Here is an 8,976-nt window from a genome sequence, read left to right as displayed (position 1 = left end):
GCAGTGGTAGCAGCAGGGTAAAAACACAAGATTAGTGGAGTCATTCAATTAGGATAGTCATAATCAGAGTCATCCTTTCACTGTCACAATTCAAAGGCACCATTGACACCAATAAGGCAACAGGCAAAACACACACAGTGAGTAAGCACTTTGAAGCAAACCTTGTGACAAATGCCCTGAAGAAAACAGTAAACCTAAGATAAGCAGTTCCTAATAGACCTAAAGGACATATATGGAGGTTCAAACTCAAAAATGTTGAGAAGGAGAACATTCAAATCAACAAAGCAAAGGAGGACACATAAGAAAGTTCATTAACAACAATATTTAATTTCAAATTCAAAACAATCTTCAGTGCAAGCTCGAGCCTAATTTTCAAATCAAGTCAAAAGGGGCAACCAGGAGAGAAATCCCACTTTTTGTGGGGATTTTGGGACAATAATAGTAGTTCAACACCTGATTTGAAGGCCCCAAAGGGTGATTCATCCATCAAGGGGAGTCTTGGAAGCATAGGCAACTTGTACACTTCAGTTTTAACCCCCTTTTGAGGGATTTTCTGTTGGAATCCAAGAACACTGAGAGAGGGGGCTGAATCAGTGTTCTACTAGTAATGACAGTTTTGAACTTATTGATTATTAACCAGTTAATAGTAAATAAAATTAAAGTGCATACACCAAATAACACATAAAGAGGCAACACCATAACACCAGGATTTATACGTGGAAAACCCTGTAAAGGGAAAAACCACGATGGGGCTGATACCCACAATATCTATATACTTGATCAAGGTATACACATATTACATGAGGGGGTCTGCACATGCAGAAAGGCCAACTGCCTAAAGCTCACTGCTCAAACACAAAATAAGAAGTCTCACTGACTTACAAAATATTACAAAGTGTTTACAAATGAAAATGAACTTATATATTGCATCTGACCAAGTTGGATAAATTCCGGTGAATGCTTTGATATCCTTCTTTGTATATCGGTTGTCTTATGCTCGATTATGCTATCGGTTATGTTGTGCACGTGAAATTGCACACAAATGCTTCTAATCGCTGACCAAAATGTATACCGACACTCACTGAAATATTTGCAACCAAAAATTCACATTCAATCACATCCCACATATGATCTATCACTAAAATGATCTTCTTAAATGTCCTTCCAATTTTACCATGTCGGCTTCAATGAGAAATATAAACATGTCGACTGCCAGTACATAATGAGTTTCAAACATAATCCTAATGACCATGTCAGCCATCACACATACCACAAAATCCATGAAAGAAATAATCGGAACCAAAAGATTTCCTATCTGGGTCATATCCATTACCGAGTTCCAAAAACACATTACCGAAATCAGGACTTAGCCGGGTATGAAGTCAATGTCAGTGTTGGTGCTAGTGTAAAGCAATGTGAATACTGGTTAAGTGCAATGAATGTCAGTTAACCAAATAATCAAACCATTTACTCTAAGATGATGAGTTTCCATCAATGACAACCCAAAATGCCATTAACTCTCACCGGATGAGTGTCATTTGCCAACAATCTTCCCCTTTGGCATTGATGGGAACTCATGTGAAAAATGGTGTCAACCCTTAATCTGCCTCTGAATCTACATAACTTCCTGACTATGCACATGAATTTGCTATATACATGTGATGCTGCCCTTGAGAAATATATACATTTTTCACTTATTCCTCCCCCTTTGGCATCAATGACAAAGAGGGATGCTCACAAAGAATTCAGTACAATTATAAACATGAGTCGGTTCTATACAAACTTCAAAATATCTGCATACATATTTTTCAAAAATGAAAAGTATGTATCCCAACCCTACTTAAGAGATTCAATAATGGAGATGAATCCATTCAAGATACTAGCATAATACTCCATTTCTTCCGAAGTAGTGGGATCCTCCTTCTGCAAATTAGAAAAGCACTATGATTTATGAAACAACAAATTATCAAGTCGAGGACCAATCACATTCTAGAGCTCATTTGCTCTCCTTATTATTTTGTCCCTATCCTTCTCCAATTTCAAAATTTGATCCATAACCACCAAAATTGGACCATCCAAAGAGTTTGTTAGATTGATTGTCGGGTTGTAAGAGTTAGAAATTTGAATTAAGTTTTTCTTATAGTCTGACAGTTGCTTGTCTATGGAGTTGGTGAGCTTATCAAAATCTAGACAAGTCTTATATATACTGCGTCCTTTAGCCAAAGTTGCATCAATGGATTGCAAACAATTCTGGAGTTTCCCCTTATCAATCTCAATCATTTGCAAAAATGTTAACTTTTGGGCCACTACCAAATTTTCTTTAGCCCATGTTAGTGAAATTTTCAATAAAGAATCATAGTGCTTAGGGATAAAATCAATAATCTCTTCTAGTTTACCCGAAGAGCTTGCACCTTCCTGAGCTTGAAATTTAGGAACTAACTGGTTCAAAACCTCAAAACTGTGATCAATCAATTTTACGTCATTTGACTCTTCCTGAGCCAATTCTTGAGTCGCCTGTTCTTGAAGAGCTACTGCTGCCAAAATCTTCTCTGTCGATGACATTTTGTGGTAGGGTTTGTCAAAACTAATGGAAAGTTGTGATAAATTTCCTTTAGCTATGACATAAGTGTCAATTGCCAAGCCGAAGGAGAGATCCCCCACAATCTCCTTACCCTTATCAGCCGGTAAGATAACTTTAGAATCTTTCAGCTCTTGTGCACCGGTGGCTTTGCCACTTGGTGCCTTATCCAAACCCTGTACATCCTCTGCAATTTGTACATTTTCTGCTGGTATATCCTTTATTACAAAATGTGACTCAGTAACTGGTACAATGGTATCTAATGGAGTGTTAGCTGGTTTCTTAGTATCTACACTTTGTCGATCTACCAGTTGCTTATCCTTAGGCAACTGTATATTTTGGGAATCCACAAAACTGGAACTCAACTCATAGCCTAAACCCAAAGGAATCCTTACCCATATATCAATTGTTTCCTTCCTAATCTCCTCAAATCTGTCCAACATAAGACTGTTAATTTTGTGCTTAGGGTTGAATGCTGATGATCCCGTTTTATTGATCAAGTCAGCCATCCTTGGAGGAGTTATTGTGGGGCAAAGATTGACCAATTTGGTCTCCTTAATATGTCGGTCCAAAGACTAAGCATGTAGTTTCCTGACCTCTAACTTATCATATAACTCCTTAGGCAAAATTTTCTCCAATTCAATCAATGTCTTACTAAAAGAATCAAGATACAAAAGAATAGCCTCATCAATCTGCTTCTTGTCCACCTCATTAAAATTTTCAAAGAATGAACAAATATTATCTAAATTTCCATCATTTATTATCTAATCAATTAAATCTTGAGTGTTCATCTTCTTCTTACCGGTTCTTTTTGGTTCTGGTTTGGATTGCTCATCAGATTTAGGTTCTCTCTTATGTACAATTGTAATCTTTGGCTTCCGAGGAGTCTCCTTGATTGGTTCTTTCTTTTGTTCCTCTTTCTTCTCCCTCTCTACACCTTTCTTCTTTGGAATTTGCTTTACACCCTCATCTGATTTTGTTTCCTCGGAAGAAACAGTCATGTATTATCGAGTGGCCTTCTGCTTAGCCGGTTTAGAAGTAGTTGGCTCAGCTGTGGATACTTCCGTTTGTTTGGAAGTTTCTGTTGTAACCGAGACCACATTGGGAGTTGCCTATGCTTCTTTTCGGGCTTCCCTTTCCTCTTTTCTCTTCTTCTTCATTTCTTCCTTCCTATGTCCTTCCAAAATTTTGACTTTCTGCTCAACCTTGGCCCTATCATGACCTTCACTAATTAGTGTTTCCACTGCCACTTTAGTCATTTTCTTTCTAATTGTTGGGGCAACTTGTTCCTAATGAACTTTCAAACCTTTTTCTTAGGCAGTACCAAAATTTTCTTCATTTTCATCTACCTTTGCCTGCAATAGGTGTTGTGCATAGGCATCCAGTGTGGCCTCCTCTACCTCATATCCCATTAGCATTATCCAGATTATTCTAGGTTGTACAACCTCCATCATACATTCATCGTTATTGACCATAAAACAAACTGTATCCTTATACTTCTCTATTATAGATTTGGGGATCTGGGACCTATTCTTCATTTCCTCTTGAAATATATTGAAAAACGCCCATAAGTTCACTTTGCTAAGCTTGTCCCCTTCCCTATCCAAAATTTGTGCTATTTGAGTTGCTACCGGACGATCAGAAGCCCATTGAATCTTGCCAAAACTGGGAACTGTGCCCAAAAGTAAAATACCAAACAGATAACAAGAGATCCATACCGGAAAGTGTTCTTCTTGTCTTGCTTGATTTTTTGTAGGTCAGTCATGAGTTCTTTCAGAATTACACTGCATAGATCATAATGCACATCCTCCTTAACCATCTGATTTGTCATCAAAATTGTGTTACCAAAGACAAAGTTTAACCGGTTTGACTGATAAACCTTGTATCCGATAATCATCACTGCAAACTTCACATCTAAATCCCTGACATCATCTACTCTTAAAGGACGTCCATCAAAAGTTGCGCTAGTAAGTTTATTGAGCTCAGTGTTAGATAACTTACACCTTGTGCAGGGAATGCCTCTGATTTTGTGCAAGCAGGTAATATTTTTTATGGCATCCTCCATAATCTTGTATGACTGGTCCAACCAGATGAAATCTCCATGAATGCGGTTCAAAACATATCGCACCCATTCTGCCTCATCAAAAGTTGGAAAATCCATGAACTGTGTAAAACCCTTACTCTGCAGGTGTGCAAATTTTGATTTGAGTTGGTTGATGGTAATTAGGTTTTGGGTAAAAATGTAGGACAACTCATATCCTCCAAGTTCCTTAATATCGCAATGAATATAGGCCCTAATATCCTTAGTATGAAGAACTACATGGTGAACCTTCAAAAATGCACCCAATGGTTCATCCAAAAGTGACTTAAAGGGATGCTTCTTGATCTCAACCACCAAAGGAGTGTCGATGCTGGATGATGAAGAAGCCATAATAACCAGATATCGAAACAAGGGTTTCTGCAAATGAAAAATAGCTCAAGACATTGTCGGGAGATGAAATTGCTTTTGAAAGAACGTGGTCGCTCAAATCGCCTTGAACTCTGAATCGCTTGGGGAATTCACTTGTCTGAATGCTTGATCATTGTGTGAAGAAAATAACTTAACCTTTCCCTTTTATCATTGTTAACCCTAATTTTTCATTGTCATAAATGTTGTTGGGAAGCATTACCGGTTCACATTGTCTACAAGTAGGTTCCAGTAAACTCCTAAAATCTCCTGAGTACCTATTCGCAATCATAATTTTCTGACTATAGACCTAATTCGGGGTATTCACATGATCTTCAATGATTTGCCTTCCCCTATGGCAAAGTGCCTTAGTTACCGGTTGTATCTACTACTAGTGTAGGACCTAGTGACTCTACTAGTTGTTTTGCTAGTGGTGTATCAGATCTTCTTACCCATCTCATCTCATGTTGTTTCTTGATGTCTTCCACTTTTGCTTTTCCCTTCTCATCAACATTTCCATTAGTTGTCGGTGGGTTCTTACTTTTGCAATATTTATTAATATGTCCAACCTTGTTGCATGCATAACAAACAACGTTGTTCTTCTGAACTGCCTTGTTAACCCCTTGATTTCCTTGATTTCCATTTGATCTACATTGGTTAGCCATGTGTCCAAATTTACTACATGCATGACATCTTACATTTCCAAGAGCGGTGAATGATGCATTATTCTGATTATTTCTATTTCTGCACTGACTAGCCATATGACCATCTTTATTGCAAACAAAGCATGTACCATTGAATTTGTGAGCATTAGGTTGTCTTACTGGTGATTTCTAGTTTTAGTTGATGGTATGATTCTGCTTCTATTGTGCAGTGTCGAAGCTTTCACCTTCTTTATAACCAAGACCTCTCATGTCATTAGCATCTCTCTGATTCTTCAGTAGTTCATCAAGTTTAGAAGAGCTATCCTTGAACTTGTCCTTGTACTCATTTGCAATAACCAGGTCATCCCTCATGATTATAATATGTCTCTCAAGTTCCTGTTCATTGTTCCAGGACTAAACCAATTCAAGTTTCAGCATATTATTCTCATGTGTCAGTCTATTGCATTCCTTAGATCTATCCTTCAACGCATGAGCTAGATTTTCTTCATTTTTTGTTTGTCCTCAATCTCCTTGCACATTCTCATGGTTAGGGCTTGCATCTCATTCTTTAAGATAGCGTTCTCTTGAGTGAGTTTCTGACATTGATCCTTCATAACATCTTCCTCATCACTGTTCTGATTTTGTAGTTGATCATAAAGTCCCCTTCTCTTAGCCTTAACAACTGAAAGCTTTCCTTGCAATGAAATGATGTGTTCTCTGGCTTGCTTCAGTTCATTCTTTGGTTTATTGTTTTCCATCTTCTCATTATCAAGATCCTCAAGAGCAAGTCGAAGTTGCTGTTACAGATTGGTTTCCATTGATTCCAAATTCCGGATCTTCCTCAAGTGGTTAAAGTTCTTCCAAGGAACCAAGCTCTGATATCAATTGTTGGAATCTAAGAACATTGAGAAGGGGGGGGGGGGGGGTGAATCAGTGTTATACCGGTAATGATAGTTTTGAACTTATTGATTATTAACTAGTTAATAGTAAATTAAATTAAAGTGCATATACCAAATAACACGTAAAGAGGCAACACCATAACACCAAGATTTATACGTGGAAAACCCTATAAAGGGAAAAACCACAGTGGGGCTAATACCCACAATATCTATATACTTGATCAAGGCATACAAATATTACATGAGGGGGTCTGCACATGCAGAAAGGACAACTGCCTAGAGCTCACTGCTCAAACACAAAATAAGAAGTCTCACTGACTTACAAAATATTACAGAGTGTTTACAAAAGAAAATGAACTTATATATTGCATTTGACCATGCTGGATAAGTTTTGGTGAATGCTCTAATATCCTTATCTGTATATCGATTGTTTGATGCTCTGTTCTACTACCGATTATGCTGTGCACGTGAAACTGCACACAAACGCTTCTAATCGCTGACCAAAATGTATACCGATACTCACTGAAATATTCACAACCAAAAATTCGCATTCGATAACATCCCACATATGATCTATCGCTAAAATGATCTTCTTAAATATCCTTCCAATATTACCATGTCGACTTCAATGAGAAATATAAGCATGTCGTTTGTTGGTACATAATGACACTAGTACATTTGGCCTCAAATTCTAACGACAGTTCATCGGGATTCCAACTACAATTCGTCGGACTGCTGACGAGCAACACCGTCAAAAAATTGTAGTCAAACATTTCGACGGTGCTCAAGACCGTCGAAATTTCGACGGAGTCGAAGACTCTTTGACGACGACCATGACTACGCTTAGCCGTCGATAAAACTTGATAAGTCATCGGAATTCCAACGCCTTGCAGGTAATGTTCCAACCGCTTAGGCGTCAGAATAAATTGGAATTTCGATGGCCCCCTCACTGCTCAGCCGTCGGTAAAACTCGATAAGTCATCATAATTCCAACGGCAACTAGGGCATCCACACTGACGAGGTTGTTGTATGTGTGACGGTTCGGGCTTCTCAATTCAGAGGACCCCATCACTGTGTAGCCATCGAAATTCCAACGACAACGAGGGCATCCACACGGACGAGGATGCTATATGTGCGACAGTTTGGGTGTCTGAATTCAGATGACCTGTCAATGTTTAGTCGTCAGAAGTCCAACAACAACGAGGGAGTCCACACCAACAAGGATGTTGCATGTGCGACGGTTCGGGCATCGACAAAACTCAATAAGTCATCAGAATAAATTGGGTGGGCATCGGAAATCTGACACCCTCTCACTGCTTAGCTGTCGACAAAACTCAATAGTTGTTGGAATAAATTGGGTGGGTGTCAGAATTCCGACGCCCCCTCACTACTTAGCCATCAGCAAAACTCGATAGTCGTCGGAATAAATTGGGTGGGTGTCAGAATTTCGATGCCCTTTCATTGCTTATCCGACGAGGATGTTGTTAGACATACAACATCCTCATCAGATGCTTGGTGGATGGAAAGGTTTGCACTTATTGACCAATACAATAATACTAAAGATTCTGTCGCCCCCTCACTACTTAGCCGTCAGCAAAACTCGATAGTCGTCAGAATAAATTGGGTGGGCGTCAGAATTCCGACGCCCTCTCATTGCTTATCCGATGAGGATGCTGTTGGACATACAACATCCTCATTGGATGCTTGGTGGATGGAAAGGTTTGCACTTATTGACCAATACGATAATACTAAAGATTCATTATTATGTATCAGCCAACCAAACAACAATAAAAACAATTTGATAATCTAATCATGCAACGGTTCGGACGTCGAATGCTTGGTGGATGGAAAGATTTGAACTGATTGACCAATACAATAATACTTAAGATTCATTATTTTTTATCAACCAACCAAATGACAATAAAAACAATTTGACAATCTAATCTTTCCACTTGAAGACCAACCTCAAAAAACCATGTATGATTGAAGAATTGTGTCCCACGTTAAGTTCTTCAATCCCATCAATAGCTACCCATAGGTGGCATACTATAAGTTGGAATAGGAGGCATTCTCATTCCACTCATACCTGGTTGAAAGCAACCTCCCATGCCCACTCCCATGCCAGGCATTGGAGGTCTTGGCAAAGCAAAGGGGAAGAAGCTGAGCATACATATTTTGTAAACAAAATAGGCACATATTTATTTCTGCAGAAGATTTAAAATGTTTATTAAAGAGAAACTTAAAATATTCACAAAATCATCAGAATATATCAAGAACCTGAAGTAGGTATGGAAACACAAAGTCAATCATATTATTCATCCAGGCAACTTCCAAAGCCACATCTAGTTTGATCAAGTCATAGCATATGAACAAGCATGAAGCAAAGCATTCTTTCTTACCCTGCAGTTC

The sequence above is a fragment of the Cryptomeria japonica genome, chromosome 11 (assembly GCF_030272615.1).
Source record: "Cryptomeria japonica chromosome 11, Sugi_1.0, whole genome shotgun sequence".
Classification (NCBI taxonomy): domain Eukaryota; kingdom Viridiplantae; phylum Streptophyta; class Pinopsida; order Cupressales; family Cupressaceae; genus Cryptomeria; species Cryptomeria japonica.
The sequence above is the reverse complement of the archived record's forward strand: the minus strand, read 5'-3'. Positions refer to the sequence as shown.